Genomic DNA, 21,872 nt, shown 5'->3' with positions numbered 1-21,872 from the left:
GTTACCAATTCCCTCTCACTCGCTGCCGTGGAGAACACTCGGTGAATAAACTAAATACAATACATTTCATCCCAGTAAAATCAGACAGAAAGGATATGAGAAGAAGTTCATAAGAAAAGAATTAGAAGTAGTTAAGAACATGGATAGAAAAGATCTGCTAATAAATAAGGAAAATACAAAAAGAGAAAGTAAAACAGGAGAGGAGTTCAGGATTTTAATAGGATATAACACCCAAAGGCGTAAAATTGAAATTATTTTTTAAAAAGTACTGGGGCATATTGCTGAGGGACAAAGTATTGGGGAAAGCACTTCAATCGGTGCCAAAATTTGTCTATAAAAAGGCCCAAAATTTAAGAAATATTTTAGCCCCCGGTGTACTGGATCCACCCATTAAAGGGACAGGAACGCTCACACCTTTTTTGACTGGCTTTTATGCATGTGGCAGATGCTTACCGCGTAGGATGACAAAAGGAAGTAATGTAAAAAAAAACGTAAAGAGTTTCTGGCCACAGCCACTGGTAGAACCCATAAGATAAAAGAATTTATTACATGCTCGTCAGAGGGGGTTGTTTATGTTCTGGCGTGCCCATGCAAGCTCCAATATGTAGGTCGTACCTCCAGACCACTAATGGTAAGGGTACAAGAGCACATAAACAATATAAAAAAATGGTAATAAGGACCATAGTGTTCCTAAACACTTTAGAGAGGTCCATAGTAGGAACCCTAAGCCTTTGTACACACGGTCGGACATTTCCGACGGAAAATGTCCGATCAGACCGTATTGTCGGATAAGCCAACTGTGTGTGGGCTCCATCGGACTGTTTCCATCGGAATATCCGATGGACAAAGTTTTAGAGCCGGGCTATAAAACTTTCCGACAACATGATCCGATCGGACTTTGTCCGATTGTGTGTAGAGAATTCCGATCGGACAAAGTGCCACGCATGCTCAGATCAAATTCCTAGACCAAAGCTATTGGCTACTAGCCTGAACGTAGTCCCGTCGTAACGAAATTACATCATCACGTTACGAATAATCGGATTTTCCGACAACTTTGTCCGACCGTGTGTATGCAACACCAGTTTCGGCCAAAAGCCGTCTGACAAAATCCGACGGATTTTGTTGTCGGAATGTCCGACCGTGTGTACAAGGGCTAAGTGTTTCAAATTCTGGGGGGGTAGAAAAAGTGAGACCCCACTGGAGAGGGGGTCACTACATTAGAGCTCTTAGTTGACGTGAGTCTTTCTGGGTATATGAGACGAAGGTCTGGCACCCAGGTGTCTCAATGTCAATTTTGACCTAAACTGCTTTACCAGAAATAATTGAGGGCAGCAATGGGGTCACCCCCAAGAAAGTCTAAAGAATTTAGATCGAGGTAGAAAATGAGGTGTATTAAGTATATATATATGCTCCCTGGTAGAAAAGTAGTATAATATTTAATATTAAGGTCAAAGTGAAGATTAAGATTTTTTTTATAGTGTAAATAGAGAATAATTAATAAATGAAATTGAATTAAACCAAACATATACATGCTGTGTTGTATTAGAGGTGTTAAGGTCAGATTGTTTTAAATGGATATTAAATAGTAAGAATAATTTTAATACATTTTAATAAATAAAATGAATTAGTGGTGTAAAACGGATGCTAAAATGTATTGTATTTAGTTTGTTAACTGAGTGTTCTCCACAGCAGTGAGTGAGAGGAAATTGGTTACAATTTTGGCCGAATTGCATGCAGATGCAGTGACTCAACCTGTTTTTGGTGATTATACAAGTTCCGGGGCCCGCAGGAAATGGGCGTACCTCTCGCCACTCGGATCTGCCGGGGAGAAGCTTGGGATGTTACCATAGCAATGACAGAATATTTAAAGGCTCAGGTGAGGTATGCCACCCATCTGCTGAGGAAGACCAATCAGAGGTCGATACGCGTGCAGAGGGGAGGATCCGAGCCTGTGACGTCACGCAGCCATGGTGGTGATCCAGCGGACGCTCTCATTATATACAATAAGCAATTGTTTGTTTTTTATCTAGTAAGTGTCCTCCTTTAGCGGGGTTTTAAATACATTTTTATAAAGCAGAGAGCACTATGTCAGCTGTGTTCTTGATTACATGATAATACGAATCCCTTGAAGTGGAGGAATATCTAATGCCGCGTACACACGGGCGGACTGTATGGCGTACTTAGTCAGTCGAAACACATTTCAGCGGACAGTCCGCTCGTGTGTGGGCTTCAGCGGACTTTTTCAGCGTGCAGTCTGGCGTACTAAGTATTTCGGATTTTTCGAAATTCTGTCCGTCGTACTTTGGTTTCAGCGGACAATCCGCTCGTCAGTAGGCTAGTTCGACGGACTAAGAATGGCGCATGCCCAGAAAGGATTTACACAGCGGAAGGGTGCTTTGCTGTGTATTGGACTTCCTATTTCTAGTCCCGTCGTACGTGCTGTACACGTCATCGCGCAAGCTTTCGACGGACTGTTTGGGTGTCCGTGTGTGGTCAAGTCCGTTCAGTCGAAAGTATGACGGACTGTCCGTCGGATTGTATGACGTACTAAGTACGCCATACAGTCTGCTCGTGTGTACGCGGCATAAGAAGTGAGTCTGTGTAGTCCTGAAGATCAACTCCCTATCTATGAGAAATACATTGGGTGGAGTGGAGATTGCAAAAGGGTGAAAGTGAACAGCTGGTTCCTGATAGAAAGGAAAGACGCTCGGGGAGTGAGAAATAAAGAGTTCATTTGAGTCTACCTGACTCATCCTTGAGATGAGCAGATAAAGTAGATGGTGGTGGTGTGCACAAGCAATAAGAGTTTTTTAAAGCATGGTGATAGAATATTTACACTGAAGTACAGCTATCAAGATTTATGTTGATTTATTGACTTTTTTCATGGATTTTTTATTATATTGAATTTTCATGTATAATTTGTACAGGTGTAGTGTAGTGTGGTGTAGTATTGAGTTACCACTGTAGTAGCACTGCACTGTATGTGTATGTGTGTGTTCTCGGGTACATATATATAAAATAACAACGCACAATTGACAGTTAAAGTAGTGCAAAAAAAACAAAAAACGCAGAGGTGATTTTTTTACCCACCAAAAGAAAGCTCTATTTGTGGGTAAAAAAGGACATACATTTTATTTGGGTACACTGTTGCACGGCCACACAATTATCAGTGAAAGTAGCGCAGTGCTGAATACCAAAAAATGGCCTGGTCAAGAAGGGGGTAAAACCTGCTGGGGCTGAAGTGGTTAAAGTAGCACAGTGCTGAATAGCGAAAAAAATACCCTCCTCATCAAGGGGGTAAAACTTCCAGGGGTCAATTGGTTAATAAGAGCAAACAACAGTGGTCGTATGCAACGTGCAGTAATCCACGGTATCCAATCACATCCCAGGTTTCTGTTGTCAAATCCATTTAAAAGAAAAATGTGGTTTCTTGCATTGAATTCGATTTCATATCTGTCACTGTTAAGCCTCGTACACACAATTGTATTTTCCAACGGGAATTGTGTGATATCAGGCTGTTGGTGGAAAATCTGATGGTTTGTATGCTCCATCGGACAATTGTTGGACAACTTTCCATGGACAAATGTTGGATGGCAGGTTTTTACATTTTCTGCAGACAACGGTCTGTTGTCGGATTTTACGAACGTGTGTACACAAGTCCAGAAGTCCACAAGACCAAAGTCCAAAGTACAAACACGCATGCTCGGAAACAAGGATGAGCCGGAAGTCGGTCTTGTAAACTAGTGTTCGTAATGGAGAATTGACATTCGTGACGTGGCAAACTACGAAATCTCCCAATGCAGCGCACAATTCCCTTCTTCTTTAATGGGATAGTAATGAAGTTGCTTTGCTGGTGATAATGATGGAGTTCTGCCAAGCATATTTTAACCACTTTCAGACCGGACCAATTTGCTGGTCAAAGACCAGACCACTTTATGCGATTCGGCACTGCGTCGCTTTAACTGACAATTGCGCGGTCGTGCGACGTGGCTCCCAAACAAAATTGACGTCCTTTTTTCCCACAAATAGAGCTTTCTTTTGGTGGTATTTTATCGCCCCTGCGGTTTTTATTTTTTGCGCTATAAACAAAAATAGAGCGACAATTTAAAAAAAAAGGCATTATTTTTTACTTTTTGTTATAATAAATACCCCCCAAAAATATATAAAAAAACATTTTTTTCCCTCAATTTAGGCCGATACGTATTCTTCTACATATTTTTGGTAAAAAAAATCGCAATAAGCGATTATTGATTGGTTTGCGCAAAAGTTATAGCGTTTACAAAATAGGGATAGTTTTATAGCATTTTTATTAATAATTGTTTATTATTTATTTTTTTACTAGTAATGGCGGCGATCTGCGATTTTTATTGTGACTGCGACATTGTCAGGGACCCATCGGACATTTTTGACAAATTTTTGGGACCATTGTCATTTATACAGTAATCACTGCTATATAAATGCAGTGATTCCTGTGTAAATGACACTGGCAGTGAAAGGGTTAACCAGTGGGTGGCAGTGTAGGGGTTAAGTGTTCCTAGGGGTGTGTTACTAACTGTGGGGGGGTTGGGCTTTCATTTAGTGTACACTGATCTCTGCTCCAATCACATGGAGCAGAGATCAGCGTCACTAGTTGCTAGGCAGAATGGAAAAATGTTGTTTACACAGCATTTCCTCCATTCGGCCGCTCCGTGAGACGATCGCGGGGATGCCCGCAGCGATCGAGTCCGCGGGTCCCGCGACCGGACTCACGGGGGTCCCGACCAGCGCGGGAGCGCGCCGCCAGCGGCGCGCTCCCAATGGCAGGGCGGCATCGAATATTGGACGTACCTGTACGCCAATATGCCTGCCCGTGCCATTCTGTCGACGTACATCGTCGTGCGCTGGTCGGGAAGTGGTTAAAAGACTTTTATTTTCTAGTAATATCAAAAATAATATTATTATGCTTGTTTTTTTGTTTTTTTTGTTTTTTTTTTGGGCAAGTTACCACAACACCATTATCCCGTAGTTTTTAAGATCAAAGATAGAAATATGTTGGTGTCCCTTGTCAATTTTACATTGTATTTTTTTTAAATGTAACTGCCTACTCCCAAACTGTCATTTGAAGTAAAACACATAGCCAAGTATTATTCTTCACATTTTTTCTATTGTGCATTGAAAAAAGAAAACAAATAAAATTAGACATGCTATCTGCAAATAGAACTTAACCAAAAAGTGCATTCTATGCATTCAAAAATATAGAAAATATACCAAATCAAATCATTATTCAACCAAAAAAATAAAATAAAAGCCTCATGCATGTATCCTGCTTCTTAATATAGGGGGTCAACAATGCCAAGAGTTGGTGAAAGCAGGGGTCTGTCATCCGGAGATAATTCCGAAAATCATCCAGTTTATTCTCCTGGAGCTCCCGCAGCAAAGGCATATGACATAATTGGTCACTGTGACAGACCTAGCCGGGACAGAGGCTGTTGGTGGGGACAGAATACGAGCCTCTTGCCTTGCGATTATGGGCCCTGGCATTTGAGGGAACGGTGCTCTTTGTGAACTGTATGCCTGGGGACCCCTGAGGTGGTGTTACTTGGATTCAGATCCATGTCACCCCCCAAGAAACACAGACTCTGGATATGTATTTGCCATATTAGCAATAGACTGAATCACACTGTTGGGACACAAACTGTTAGATGCTAATGTCATCAACTCCAGTCACCTGTCTGTTGTGTAAATGAGTCTAGTCTGGCTTGTAAGGATATTCCACACATTGTTGTTTGTGCTAATTAACCCTGTGTTTATGTTTATGGTAATGTGCATTGAATAGTCAATCAGTGAGCTAGGAGACAAAGTCTTACCCTGAAAAGTCCTATCTCTCAGACAACTAGTCTGGGTCAATGATTAGATAATTAGCTCATGCTAATTAGGTTAGGTTTTAGTCTTCTACTGTATTATAAATACTTGGCAGTTTGGTTCTAATAAATCAGTCCATGTTGAGCAGCTATGCAAGTGTCGTCTTGTTTTGTGCTTGTGAGCGGTTGGAATATCTGATATCTATATTCAGACTTAGGAAGCGGTATACTGATGGAAACGCTCAATCGGAGTGTGGGATCGGTTCCGTCACAGTCACGATTAATAAAGAAACCAATTTTTGGTCCAAGAAATCCTCCTCCTCCTGTTCCTGGACTGGACTTGGGTCAAAGCAATAACTCTAAGGCCAATAATAAATAACACATTATCTCCTCCGATTCCACAACATGGCTGGTTGACGAACAGCCATTCAGAAACAAACTGAAAAGCACAAAATGAAAAGCGTGAAAAATGTAAGTGTGAAATGAAAGGTGCAAAATGAAAAGTGCAAAATGAAAAGAGGGAAATGAAAAGCGCAAATCAACACTCATCAAACTTCTACTAACGCAAAATTAGCAGAAGAAGTCCAAAGGGTGGCGCCTGACAATTGAGCTTCCTCTTTATCGGCTCGTAGTAATTCTAGTACGTCACTACGTTCGGGTTTGTTGGCCAACAATTGTGTGCCGTTTTTATGCAAGACAAGTTTGAAGCCAATGCCCTTCAGACAAAAGTCCAAGGTTTTGTCTGTGGAAAATCCTATTGTGTGTACAAGGCTTAACTCTTTGCATTGTTTTATTGAGCAATGTGCAATAGATGCGTAAAGCAAACTTCTGACGTCATCTCCCACCCCGAGTGTTCTATAAAACAGCACTGGAGACATTTTAGACTTCAAAGCTTAAGATCTTAGAAGCGCTGATTTTATCTGCATTTCATCCAACTTTCACAGATGGATTAGTTATCTTGTTCACAATCTCGACTTGAGACACCTCAGTAGATATGCAAAACCACTAGGAGAGCAGAGGCACAATCTGAGGTTATTGTCTAATCATCGGAAAGCAAAGATTAGAATTTGATGCGCAAATCAGTACTGCAAATATCAAAAAATATTTACTACAAAAGAAATGTTGTTTCACACTCTGCAGTATATATGGCTGTAAACAACAGCTGGACATATTTTTCTAATGTGGGTCTTAAGAAAAAGCAGATAAATTGAACATTCACGCATTACGAGTTAGACTAACACAAGATATTCCTATGTGTGAGAATCAATATCACGTTCACAATCAAACAAGCTATTCATTTTGCCACATAATATTATGTACCGCAAGCTGCAAAAAGCATGTAATGGATTTCAGATAGACCGGTTTCTCTCGGAGATGGATAAGCCAATTCAGATTACATTTAAGAAATAACTTGTCAACACACATGCTTTTGGTTAAAACATTTATTGACCAAAGAATTATGTATTTGAGAGAGAGGGCTTATTTGTATGGTAACAAAATTGGCTAGTACAATGTGTTAAGACTTCCCGGTTTAGTCTACGGGAATATTCTATCGGTCATTTGTTGGCAGTTTGAGTCATGCGGGATATAGCTTAATGGACTATTCATTCATTTTTATAGTATTTAGACACAAGTAGATATACATGTGATTGTTTTTTTGTTGAAGTGTACCAGTTTGTTACTTCTTTAGGAAAACAGAAAAAATAATGTATTTTAGTGCATTTATGTTAAGATCAAAGTGCTTACCCAAAGGAAATTTTAACATGATTTTTCTACTTTTACATTGCTTGCTTTTCCTTATTTGAGTAATTATTTTCAACATATAAATATGTAGGTTAGCCACCATATAGCACTAACTCCCTTTCATCGGGAGTCCTTATCAGAGTCCCTCTATACATCATGAGTACTCATCAGTGTCCATCTTTACATTAGGGTCCTCATCAGAGTGCCCCCCCCACACAGTAGGGTCATTACCAGAGTGCCTCCTTACGTCAGGGTCACCACCAGAGTTCCCCCCTACATCAAGGTATCCACCACAGTGTCACCTTAAATCTGAGTTCTCACCAGTGTCCTCTTACATCAGAGTCTCCATCAGCATGCCACCTTACTTTAGAGTTCCCACCAGAGTGCCCACTCACATCAGAATCCCCACCAGAGTTCCCCCCTACATCAGGGTATCCACCACAGTGTCCCCTTACATCAGGTTTCTCACCAGTGCACCTCCTACATCAGGGTCCCCATCAGCGTGCCACCTTACATCAGGGTTCCTACCAGAGTGCCCCCTCATATCAGGGTCCCCACCAGAGTTCCTCCCTACATCAGGCTACCCACCACAGTGCTCCCTTACATCAGGGTTCCCAGCAGTGTCATCTTACATCAGGGTCCCCACCAGCGTGCCTCCTTACAATAGGGTCCCCACCAGAGTTCCCCCATACGTCAGGGTACCCACTACAGTGCCCCCTTACATCAGAGTTCCCACCAGCGTTCCACCTTATATCAGGGTCCCCACCAAAGTGGCCCTTTACATATGATCAGTTACCCGATCAGAGTGCCACTTCACATCAGAGTCTCCACCAGAGTTCCCCCTAAATCAGGCTACCCACCACAGTGCTTCCTTACATCAGGGTTCCCAAACAGTGCCCTTGCACATCAGGGTCCCCACCAGCGTGCCACCTTACATCAGGGTCCCTGCCAAAGTGGTACTTTACATAAGATCAGTTACCCCATCAGAGTGCCCTCTTACATCAGGGTCCCCACCATAATTCCCCCTACATCAGGCTACCCACCACAGTGCTCCCTTACATCAGGGTTCTTAGCAGTGCCCTCTTACATCAAGGTCCCCACCAGTGTGCCTGCTTACATCAGGGCCCCCACCAGAGTGCCTCCTCACATCAGGGTCCCCACCAGAGTTCCCCTCTACATCATGGTCCCCATCATCGTGCCACCTTACATCAGGGTTCCCACCAGAGTTTCCCCTCACATCAGGGTCCCCACCAGAGTTCCTCTCTACATAAGGCTACCCACCACAGTGCTCCCTTACATCAGGGTTCCCACCAGTGCCCTCTTACATCATGGTCCCCACCAGCGTGCCTCCTTACATCAGGGTCCCCAGCAGAGTGTCCTCTCAGATCAGGGTCTCCACCAAAGTTCCCCCCTACATCAGGGTACCAACCACAGTGCCCTCTTACATTAGGGTCCCCACCAGCATGCCTCCTTACATCAGGGTCCCCACCAGAGTGTCCCCTCACATCAGGGTCCCCACCAGAGTTCCCCTCTACATCACGGTCCCCATCATCGTGAAACCTTACATCAGGGTCCCCACCAGAGTTCCCCCTCACATCAGGGTGCCCACCAGAGTTCCCCCTCACATCAGGGTCCCCACCAGAGTTCCTCTCTACATAAGGCTACCCACCACAGTGCTTCCTTACATCAGGGTTCCCACCAGTGCCCTCTTACATCAGGGTCCCCACCAGCGTGCCTCCTTACATCAGGGCCCCCACCAGAGTGCCTCCTCACATCAGCGTCCCCACCAAAGTTCCCCTCTACATCACGGTCCCCATCATCGTGCCACCTTACATCAGGGTTCCCACCAGAGTTCCCCCTCACATCAGGGTCCCCACCAGAGTTCCTCTCTACATAAGGCTACCCACCACAGTGCTCCCTTACATCAGGGTTCCCACCAGTTCCCTCTTACATCAGGGTCCCCACCAGCGTGCCTCCTTACATCAGGGTCCCCAGCAGAGTGTCCTCTCCACCAAAGTTCCCCCCTACATCAGAGTACCAACCACAGTGCCCTCTTACATTAGGGTCCCCACCAGCGTGCCTCTTTACATCAGGGTCCCCACCAGAGTTCCCCTCTACATCACGGTTCCCATCATTGTGCAACCTTACATCAGGGTTCCCACCAGATTACCCCCTCACATCAGGGTCCCCACCAAAGTTCCCCCCTACATCAGGGTACCCACCACAGTGCCCCCCTACAACAGGGTTTCCACCAGTGCCCTATTACATCAGGGTCCTCACCAGTGTGCCATCTAACATCAGGGTCCCACACAATAATAAATCAACTTGATCAATAGATCGACTTATTTACAACCAGGGTGCCCATACATGGAATCGAAATTCGTCCAGTCTGAAATTTCAATCCATGTATGGCCAGCTTTAGTACTGCCAGCTGCTGTCCATTGAAATTACAACAAAATGGCCACTACCTTCTTCTGTGAAGACAACTAAAATGATATTCTTTTTAGGTGGCCATTTTGTTGTAGCCCAGAGTATGAGATGGAAAGAGGCTACAGCAGTGTGAGAATCCTAGTTGGGAATGTGCAACAGGGTAGTCTTTGCTATGATTATAGACAACGCACTGCACATGTGCAGTTTTTCAATTAGGAAGCACAATATGTTGTGCTGGGAGAAAGCGCCAAAAGTCTGCCTTGTCCTGGCTATAAGGCAGGATGAGGAAAAGTAAACATTAGAAGTATTTTGCCCAGGCCTCATGGGTGACAGAAAACACCTATAGGTATGGCATTTGCATTAGACATTTACATTAAACAATATTTGAATTGTATTTAAACCACTGGGCCCCCATGCCTGCATGGGCCAATTTACGTAAAATGTGAGCTTAGCCCTTCAATTTTCTATAAAACCCTACTTCATAATCGTCCTTTACCCCTCAGCCACAACAACCAACCACACCTCCCTCCCATCGCTCTCAGAATCCAGAAGAGGGTGATATCAACACATGGAACTGGCAATCTCAGGGGAAATGGGTCATCACAGCACTGCATCAGCAGTCTCCCCTCCTGGACCCGGCAGCTTTGAGGGACTTGAGATGAGTATATGAATACTTCTGACTTCACAAGATAAGGAGGAAATATGCCTAGTAGTTTGGGATAGAGGGGGTGGGTAGGAAGGAAGGTAAAAAAAAAAAAGAATAGTTTTAGCCTGGAGTTGGATTTAACCACCTCCCATCCGCCATATAGTAAAATGACGGGTGCAAGGTGGCTCTCTCGTTTTGGGATGACGTCACATGACATAGTCCCACTCTCAGCGCACTTGTTAAGAGACAATGACATGGCTCTTTACCCTTGTGATCAGCTGTATCCAATCACAGCTGATTACATGTAAACAAGGAAATTCTGGTTATCGGCTTTCCTCTCCTCATACTAACAGAGTGTGAGGAGAGGAGAGTCGATCAGTGGCATTTCCTCACAGGGGAGACCTGCACAGATAATCATGGCACTGATTATCAGTGCAGTCCCAACAGCAGTGATGCCAGTCAGTGCCCAGCAGTAATGTCAATCAGTGCCCATCAGTGATGCAAATCAGTACCCATCAGTGATGCCAGTCAATGCTGCCTTTCTGTGCCCATCAGTGCCTGCTGATCAGTGCTGCCCATCAGTGCCCCTATCAGTGCCACCTATTAGTGCCCATCAGTGCTACTTATCAGTGCTGCCTATCAGTGCTCATCAGTGCTGCATATTAGTGCCTTCTCATCAGTGCCACCTCATCAGTGCCCTTCAGTGCCGCCTCATCAGTGCCTATCAGTGCCTATCAATGCCTATCAGTGCTGCATATTAGTGCCTTCTCATCAGTGCCACCTCATCAGTGCCCTTCAGTGCGGCCTCATCAGTGCCCATTGGTGCAGCCTATCAGTGCTCATCAGTGCAGCCTCATGAGCGCACATCAGTGAAGGAGAAAAAATGTTGGTATTTTTTTCATTTTTTCAGCAAAAAATGTAAAACCCAGTGGTGATTTAAAACCATCACAAGAAAGCTCTATCTGTCTCAAAAAAAAAGATAAAAAATATCATATGGGTACAGTGTTGCATGACCTTGCAATTGTCATTCAAAGTGCGACAGCGCTGAAAGCTGAAAATTGGCCTGGGCAGGAAGGGTCTGAAAGTGCCCGGTACTGTATTGAAGTTGTTAATAAAAGGCATAATCTAGATTCTCCTTTTCCTTTTTATCAAATGGGCCATAGAGCATGTAGATTGCAGATTAGATTGCAAGTAGATGTAGATGTAGATAGTAGATGGCAGTAACCGATGTGGAAGGTAATGTGTACACTGCAAAGTGCTCTGGAATTTGTTGGCTCTACTGTATGTATATAAACAAAAAACAAAAATCTTAGAACTCTATGTAGTTCCCTATTTACAATATGCCTTAAAGTGGTTGTATACCTCAGACATGAAATATGAACAAAGTACATCCTTCATATCCCAGGTGTCCTACAGCTGTAGGTCACCTGGGCAGTTGAAGCACCGGGCCCTTTCGCCGAATCTGGATGACATGCTTTTCTACTCTTAGCATCTAATGGAGCTTTGGTTTAATAGGACACCCTGTTTAATAGACATTGGTTTTGGGGCTTCCTGGTCTTTTATGATTTTACATGATAATCCACCATCAGTTCAGTTCGGCATATCCTTGAAACTCTCTTGAGAACAATTTGAGATCCATTTTTTTTGATCAAGCTTCCTCCCCTCTTCTGATGTGCTTGCTTTCTGCTATAAGGCAGTCCTAGTGAAGTTATCCAGTGTGTTGTTGTCCACTTTCTTGACCTCTCCCTATGCTCCGGTGTCCACAAAGGGAATCGTCTTTATTTTGGTGTTGCTCTTGTGGTGAGACAACTGTTGTATTATTTTCATGCGTCCGGATGTAGTTACTTCTTACGAAATGCATTGACTCATGAAGATACATATTCATAAGTGCATATCTATCCTGCATGTAATATTTATTACTGTATTACTATATATGGTTGACTCAACTTATGAGCAAACACAAAGCATTTGTCTTTTTAATTACAAACATACCGTTTGTATGTTATTTTAGATTGATTTAACAATAAAATTCAATGATTTTATATGGTTGTGTTTATATGGTTGTCTGGCCTGTATAGTCCAATGTTTCTTTCTTTTTACTTAGTGTATAATTACATCTCTCTCCGCCCCCTGTTTTCTGACAGCTCAGACAAGCTTTATAAATTCTGGGTTTTGAACAGAAGCAGAGAAGAGAAGACTGTATACAAACCTATATACAGTGGTGTGAAAAAGTGTTTGCCCCCTTCCTCATTTCCTGTTCCTTTGCATGTTTGTCACACTTAAGTGTTTCGGAACATCAAACCAATTTAAACAATAGTCAAGGACAACACAAGTAAACACAAAATGCAATTTGTAAATGAAGGTGTTTATTATTAAAGGTGAAAAACAATCCAAACCTTCATCCCCTGTGTGAAAAAGTGATTGCCCCCCTTGTTAAAACATACTATAACTGTGGTTGTCCACACCTGAGTTCAATTTCTCTAGCCACACCCAGGCCTGATTATTGCCACACCTGTTCACAATCAAGGCATCACTTAAATAGGAGCTGCTTGACACAGTAAGGTCCACCAGAAGATCCTGAAAAGCTACACATCATGCCGAGACCCAAAGAAATTCAGGAACAATTGAGAAAGAAAGTAATTGAGATCTATCAGTCTGGAAAGGGTTATAAAGCCATTTCCAAAGCTTTGGGAATCCAGCGAACCACAGTGAGAGCCATTATCCACAAATGGCGAAGACATGGAACAGTGGTGAACCTTCCCAGGAGTGGCCGGCCGCCCAAAATTACCCCAAGAGCGCAGCGACGACTCATCCAAGAGGTCACAAAAGACCCCACAACAACGTCCAAGGAAGGCCCCAGTTGGTAATCGGCCTATAATAAGGTACACAAGTCGGATCTTCCCTACGTGTTTCGCCAAACTATTGTTTTCCTCAGGGGGATAAGATGAACCGACAAGTTGATAAATAGCTCTACAAAGGCAAAAACAACAATAAGAAAAGAAAACAAGTAAACATATATATATATATATATATATATATATATATATATATATATTTGTTTATATATATAACTTCACAGAAATTACCTACTGTATGTCAATGTGGAGCGGCCAAAAAATAACAAGCAAATCTCTTCAACTTCTCCCACTAGGCCCATAGATAACATAGCCCAATACCCCACACACACATGTAGACATGACACCTACCTGTATCAGCCCCACAATGCGGCAAACGCAATATTTACCCAGGAGGGTAAACCCCTCCATGTCACCATCAAAGTGCAGCTGCAGGGGGCAACAGCGGATAATAAAACTGAAAAAAAGAAAAATAATAACTCCTAACATAAATATTGAGCAAGAAAACAATTGGCTACTAATGCCAATATGCATTGCAAACTCAAAGGGCCAACAAGGCCTCACTACCCACCTAAGTAATTAAAGCGACATGGGGTATCATTTTTGAAGCAAAGCAAAAGCAAGGTGTAAATACAGTGGTGTGAAAAAGTGTTTGCCCCCTTCCTCATTTCCTGTTCCTTTGCATGTTTGTCACACTTAAGTGTTTCGGAACATCAAACCAATTTAAACAATAGTCAAGGACAACACAAGTAAACACAAAATGCAATTTGTAAATGAAGGTGTTTATTATTAAAGGTGAAAAAAAATCCAAACCATCATGGCCCTGTGTGAAAAAGTGATTGCCCCCTAAACCTAATAACTGGTTGGGCCACCCTTAGCAGCAACAACTGCAACCAAGCGTTTGCGATAACGTGCAATGAGGCTTTTACAGCGTCCTGGAGGAATTTTGGCCCACTCATCTTTGCAGAATTGTCCTAATTCAGTTACATTAGAGGGTTTTCGAGCATGAACGGCCTTTTTAAGGTCATACCACAACATCTCAATAGGATTCAGGTCAGGACTTTGGCTAGGCCACTCCAAAGTCTTCATTTTGTTTTTCTTCAGCCATTCGGTGGTGGACTTGCTGGTGTGTTTAGGATCATTGTCCTGCTGCAGAACCCAAGTTCGTTTCAGCTTGAGTACACGAACAGATGGTCGGACATTCTCCTTCAGGATCTCTTGGTAGACAGCAGAATTCATAGTTCCTTTTATCACGGCAAGTCTTCCAGGTCCTGAAGCAGCAAAACAGCCCCAGACCATCACACTACCACCACCATATTTTACTGTTGGTATAATGTTCTTTTTCTGAAATGCAGTGTTCCTTCTACGCCAGATATACTTGGACACACACCTTCCAAAGAGTTCCACTTTTGTCTCATCGGTCCACAGAATGTTGTCCCAAAAGTCTTGGGGATCATCAAGATGTGTTGTGGAGAAATTGAGACGAGCTTTGATGTTCTTTTTGCTCAGCAGTGGTTTTCTCCTTGGAACTCTGCCATGCAGGCCATTTTTGCCCAGTCTTTTCCTGATGGTGGAGGCATGAACGCTGACCTTAACTGAGGCAAGTGAGGCCTGCAGTTCCTTGGACGTTGTTGTGGGGTCTTTTGTGACCTCTTGGATGAGTCGTCGCTGCGCTCTTGGGGTAATTTTGGGCGGCCGGCCACTCCTGGGAAGGTTCACCACTGTTCCATGTCTTCGCCATTTGTGGATAATGGCTCTCACTGTGGTTCGCTGGATTCCCAAAGCTTTGGAAATGGCTTTATAACCCTTTCCAGACTGATAGATCTCAATTACTTTCTTTCTCAATTGTTCCTGAATTTCTTTGGGTCTCGGCATGATGTGTAGCTTTTAAGGATTTTCTGGTGGACCTTACTGTGTCAAGCAGCTCCTATTTAAGTGATGCCTTGATTGTGAACAGGTGTGGCAATAATCAGGCCTGGGTGTGGCTAGAGAAATTGAACTCAGGTGTGGACAACCACAGTTATAGTATGTTTTAACAAGGGGGGCAATCACTTTTTCACACAGGGCCATGATGGTTTGGATTTTTTTTCACCTTAAATAATAAACACCTTCATTTACAAATTGCATTTTGTGTTTACTTGTGTTGTCCTTGACTATTGTTTAAATTGGTTTGATGTTCCGAAACACTTAAGTGTGACAAACATGCAAAGGAACAGGAAATGAGGAAGGGGGCAAACACTTTTTCACACCACTGTAGGAGGATTTGTCTCATTTCTGTTTATTGCATACCTCCCAACTTTTGGAGATGAGAACAAGGGACACCTAATTGTAAAAGTATGAAGACATAGGACATGCCCCCTTAAAGGAGAATTATACCAAAAAAATGATTAGTTAAACCACTACTATTCCTTTATACTGACTTTTGACTTTTACAAAAGCAGCAATTTAGAAATCACATGAAAGATTTAGCACTGGGGAACAACTTTTTGAAAAGTGCATTTTATATACAACTATATAGACCAAAGTGAGGGACAAAAGCAGAGGAAAGAGGGACAGAGGGACTTTGTTCAAAATTAGGGACAGTCCCTCGAAATCAAGGATAGTTGGGAGCTATGGTATTGGCTGAGGCCAGTCACTTCACCCTTTCGACAAAGCAAAAATACCCTTTTTTATGTAGTTATGCTAGTTATGGCCCTGGGCCTTCTTGTGCTTGTCTTCTTTCAAAAAAGTATTTGTGGAACTACAACCATATGGAAACTTCCTATATTAAAGTTGTGTTATTTGAAATGCCTTTTTAGCTTACTGCCTAAAATGTGCAAATGTTCTTGTGAACAACTCTGAAAAAAACCTGTCCAATTCATGGTTTCCACTCAAACCCAGTTGGAACCCAAGATCCCAGTAAATGCTTAGCTTTATGGAAACACGTCTCTATTATTATTATAGTGCCAACCGTTTGCACAATGCTTTACAATTTTAGGGCAAACAGTACAGTTACAATACAATTCAATACAGGAGAAATCAGAGGGCCCTGCTCATTAGAGCTTACAATCTAGGAGGGAGGGTCAAGTGATACAAAAGGTAATAACTGTGGGAGATGTGCTGATGGAGAAAATAAATGTAGAGTTGTTAAGTGAAGGCAGTATAGTCTGCTAAAGAGAAAAGTTTTCAGTGATCGCCTAAAAGTGGACAGAGTTGGAGATAGTGGGACATGTTGGGGTAGGGAGTTCCAAAGGATGGGAGAGGCTCGGGAGACATCCTGGAGGCAAGCTTGGGAGGAGGTGACGAGGGAGCTAGAGAGCAGGAGGTCTTAGGAGGAATGAAGAGAATGGTTTGGTTGGTATTTTGAGAGTAGGTTAGTGATGTAGCTGGGGAGTGAGTTGTGGATGGCTTTGTAAATTAAAGTTAGTATTTGAATTTAATCCGTTGGGCAAGTGGCTGCCAATGGAGGGATTGGCAGAGAGGGGTAGCAGACACTGAATGGTTTGTAAGGTGGATGAGTCTGGCAGCAGCATTCATGATGGACTTAAGGGGGGGATAGCCTATTTAAAGGTAAGCCAATGAGGAGGGAGTTGTAGTAGTTGAGGCGAGAGATGACCAGAGAGTGAATTAGAACAGTTTTTCTCAACCTTTTTTCAGTGAAGGCACCTTTTAAAATTATGGACAATTTTGAGGCGCCCCATTCTAAAATGTAAAAAACAAACCTAATAGTTTTACATAATGCAGCAACATCCACACACATCGGACACGCAACATTAGAGGTGGTTTGTTCTTACAAATCAAATACACCATTGCTCACTGGTACTGAATAAAATTACAATGTTTCTCTTCTCCCTCAGTTTCCCTTCTTCATTTAGCTAATATGACCCCAGCGCTGACAGTGAGGGGCAGGGGAGGGGTAAAAAAAGATGTTGTTCAGGCTCCTGACATCCCTCTTAGCAACCAATGATGTCATTGGTTGTTAGGACGCTGGTGGCTAGAAGGTTGTGATAAGAAGAGAAGAAAACAGCTGCACACCTGCTTCATTTCCAATGAGTTTATTGAGTATACAAAAAACTGCCACCAGGACCACGACACAGACCAAGGAGATGACGCGTTTCACACATACATTGTGCTTCTTCGAAACCCGTGAAGGTTGTAATGGGGCACATTAAAAACCTGTGGCTTTGTGTAACTAAATGGCAGGCTTGATCCACCAGCTGGTTTGTATACAATTTTTGGGCAATTTTTAGGCATTTTGCCAAGGCACCCCTGAAGAAACCTGAAGGCACCCTAGTTGAAAAAGGCTTAAATAATTAGAAGAATTAGAAGCTTTGTGGTGTCATGGATTAGGAAGTAATGTATTTTGGAGATGTTGCGGGGGTTGAGGTGGCAAGATTTCGAAAGTGATTGGATGTGGGGCCAAAAGCAGAGTTCAGAGTTCAGGATAACACCTAGCACCCTGGCATGTGGGGATGGGTTGATGGTTGTGACATTGATCTTGACAGAGAAGTCAGGGGAAGAGGCACGTGGGGGAGGAAATATTATGTTTAAAATAAATTCTATGACAAAAGCCAACGGAAAGAATACTTTCAATTCACTTGAGAAGAATACATTATATGCTATACCCAACTGCTAACGTTTCCAAATTTAGAAAATGTAATCTATATACATGACTCAGAAAATCTCCCTTTAATCTCCGAGACACATGTCTGAATGTAAACCATGACAGTGGCCCTGCAAATGGATAGCACATGACGGCCTGGGCTGGGGGAATTGGACGACAGTTCAGCTGTTTCCTTCTGCTGCCAGTACACCACACAGTAGACTTTCCGGCATTGCGCTCAAGGGGGAAAAGTCAATTAAAATGCAACTGTCCCAATTCTAGTGAAAGTCACTGATCATCAAGAATTGCCATTCATTTTACTGTATGTGCATTTAAACTGTAGAATGACATGCTGACAAAACGCATTTAAAAGGCCATGTCCGTCAAATCCCATTTGAAGAATGATGGTGACTAAGTACATGGATAATCTGACCTTCTATTAAACCTTATTAAGATTGTTGACATTTCTTTTATTGTGTCTTTGGCTGTTATAAGCCCTGCCCCGAGCAGTGTTCAGTGCATTGGTTCAGTGCTTCTATTAGCTGAAGCTAGTCCTATTCTCTCTGCAAGGTGCCTTTTTCCTAGTATATCGTCACAATTAAAATTGTTTAACAAAATCACAGCTAATATTAAAATCTATTAGGTAGGGATAAATAGATAGATAGCTAGATTTTATTTATTATTGGTATTTATATAGCACTGACAATTTACAAAATGCTTTACATACATATTATACTGTCACATTAGTCCCTGTCCTCAAGGAGCTTACAATCTAAGGTCCCTAACTCACAAACAAAAATACACATACTGGGGCCAATTTAGACTGTAATTAAATTACCAGCAGTGACGGAACTACCAGGGTTGCACTTGTGACTGGGCCCTGGTGTTCCGGCACCAAAAAGGATGAGGGGGACCGTAAGGCTTAGTAGATACTGCTGCAACCCCAAAGTCATGCAACTTGTTTGTGACTTGCTTGCAATTTCCGTGCAACTTGCTTGTTATTATCCTGTGACTTCCTTGTGACCTCTGTGATTTAACATTGCAATAATAGTACTAAAATCACACTAAAGTCGCAGAAAAGTAGTCTTCTTGAGTTGCATTGATCAAGACGGCACCCATTGAAATGAATGTTTTTGTACTTGTCATGCGACTCTGTTAGTTGCAGTGTGAACCGGGACTTATAAAAGGGCCCTGCAATGGGTGTAAAGTGCCCCTAGGCTTGGAGGGAAGGTCCCCTGGTCTAAAGGAAAGGACCCTTGGACCAGTGGAAAGGGTCCTGGTGGTCTGGGAGGCCTCCATGGTTTCTTGGTCCAGGGGCCTTAAGGTTCCAGTTACGCCCCTGCCTACCTGCTTTGGAGTCCTTGGAGTATGGGAGGTAACCAGAGTACCTGGAGGCACCCACACAAGTAAAGGGAGAACAAGCAGTAGTGTCGTGGTTGGGATTCAAACCAATGACCCCAAAGCTGCTAGGCAGAAGATAGATAAATAGATAGATAGATAGATAGATAGATAGATAGATAGATAGATAGATGACACTTGATCAGCAGACAGAAACATAGTCAGGACAAAAGCTGGGCAGCAAGGTACAGGATCCATAGGCAGAGGCAGGATACAGGCAAGAATCAAAACACAGCTGGGCAGCAAGCTACAGGAATATAGGATAGGGTTAGAGTCAAAGAACAAGTTGAGATCAGACCAAGCACGCAGGAATCCAGACGCAGGTAAGGAACAAGCCACGTTGTGCACAGGAAAGCAAATATAACAGATCAAGGCATAGGTAACGAACTAGCTGAAGAACACTCAACAATCTGTTCATGTCATGAGTGCACATGAGTGTGCCAATGCCCATCTTGTAGTGAGCCTTTGTTGGAAATATGAGCATGGCATGAGCATGCATTCGTTTTCTAGTTCCAATACGTATTGGGCTTTTCTTACAGGGGCAAAGCTATGGAGGTAAAGGGGCTATAGGCTATTCACTTTGCAATTTCTCCTTTAATGCCATGTATACACGACCAGACTTTTCGACGGACTAGGTCTGATGGGTCTTTCCGAACGAACGGACTTGGCCACACACAAGCACACCAAAGTCGGACGGATTTGTATGTGATGACATACGACGTGACTAGAATAAGGAAGTTCATAGCCAGTAGCCAATGGCTGCCCTAGCATCGGTTTTCGTCCGTCGGACTAACGTACAGACAAACGGATTTTTCGAGTGGACTCGAGTCCGTCAGAAGATTTCAAACATGTTTTAAATCTATAGTCCGTCTGATTTTTAGACAGCAAAGGTCAGACGAAGCCCACACACAATCGAATTGTCCGGCGGATTCATTCCGTCGGACCTAGTCCGTCGAAAAGTCCGGTCGTGTGTACACGGCATAGGGAATCCTAGATTCTCCCTCCAGGTCCTTCACCGCCATCGGTTAAAGGTGAAGGGAATTCTGATCCAGGACTATGATACCCCCTCACCTCAAGATCACCAGTGCTGTGTGAAGATTTTTGGAAATTTTCTAATGGTTAGTGGGGTCATATTAATGTTTGTTTTCTACCATAATGACAAGAAAATTAGAAGAGGCAGGATGGAAAAGTTTTCTTGAACAAACAAAATTCTGTGAATGTGGTTTTCGTTAAGGAAAAAATCATACAAGGTACAAAACAAATCTGTTTAATATGTCTGTGATTCCCTTCAAACAGCAGGTTGGGGTGGGGGGGGGGGGATCAGGTTGATTCAAAGATGGCAATATAAAGTGTTGTCTGATGAAATTTTTTTCAGATTTTCCATGCTACCATTCTAAAGAAATTCTACTGCTCTACAGCTTAAGCTGTAACCCAACTTTTCCTGAGAAAACATAAATAAAAGGACAGGTTTTACCAAACATTATAGCAGATTTCTACATTTCTCTGTTCTGAAAACAAAGCTGTTTGTTCCACTATGTCCTTTCGACAGATTCCTGAATGGGAGAGTCTGCTTCATTATGATCCCCTGGTGCACTTTCAGTGTTCTGTTGAGGAAAGTTGCACTGGCAGCATCCTTACAAAAGTAATTAACAGTTAGGGGGTATCTCGCCAAAAAATAAAATACCTAATGAAATGGGAAAAATGAAATTCAGGGGATGTCTAGCTAAAGTTTTACCTTTATCTCAGTGCAGACATCTAGGAAAACTAACACAATATCTTTTACTTTTTGCTATAATAATTATCCCACATTTTTTATCAAAAAAACAATTTTTTTCCTCAGTTTAGGCAGAATATGTATTCTTCTACATATTTTTGGTAAAAAAATTGCAATAAGCGTATATTAATTGGTTTGCACAACAGTGCAGGAGGATGCTGGGACTGTGACATCATAACGGGGACGGGGTCACCATGTGACATCACCCGTTGACTCGCCCATTGTCTCCATATAACTCGCCGCACAACGCGTCCCTGTCATTGTGTCATTGCGGCCAGAGAGAGCGTCGAGTCAACATCTCAAGGAAGAAGAAGAAGAGAAGGCGGCAGTGACAGAAGACTGGGCCAATGCTAGTAAAAGAGCTGGAAGAAGAAAGTGGAGGCCCGGCAAGAAGAACCAAAGAGGGGGACAAGACCCCCGAAGTTGGAAGAAGAGAAGAAGGTGGCGGCGACAGAAGACCGGGCCACCACTAGTAAAAGAGCTATAAGAAGATAGCGGAGGCCCGGCAAGAAGAACCAAAGAGGGGACAAGACCCCCGAAGTCGGAAGAAGAGCCCCGGACGGCGGCGGCTACGAAGAAGAAAGCTGGGCTCCTCTGCTAGTAA

Source organism: Lithobates pipiens, unplaced genomic scaffold (genome assembly GCF_037356315.1).
Source record: "Lithobates pipiens isolate NorthernLeopardFrog02 unplaced genomic scaffold, aLitPip1_a1.2 Scaffold_7, whole genome shotgun sequence".
NCBI classification, from domain to species: Eukaryota; Metazoa; Chordata; class Amphibia; order Anura; family Ranidae; genus Lithobates; species Lithobates pipiens.
Note: the sequence above shows the minus strand (reverse complement) of the source record.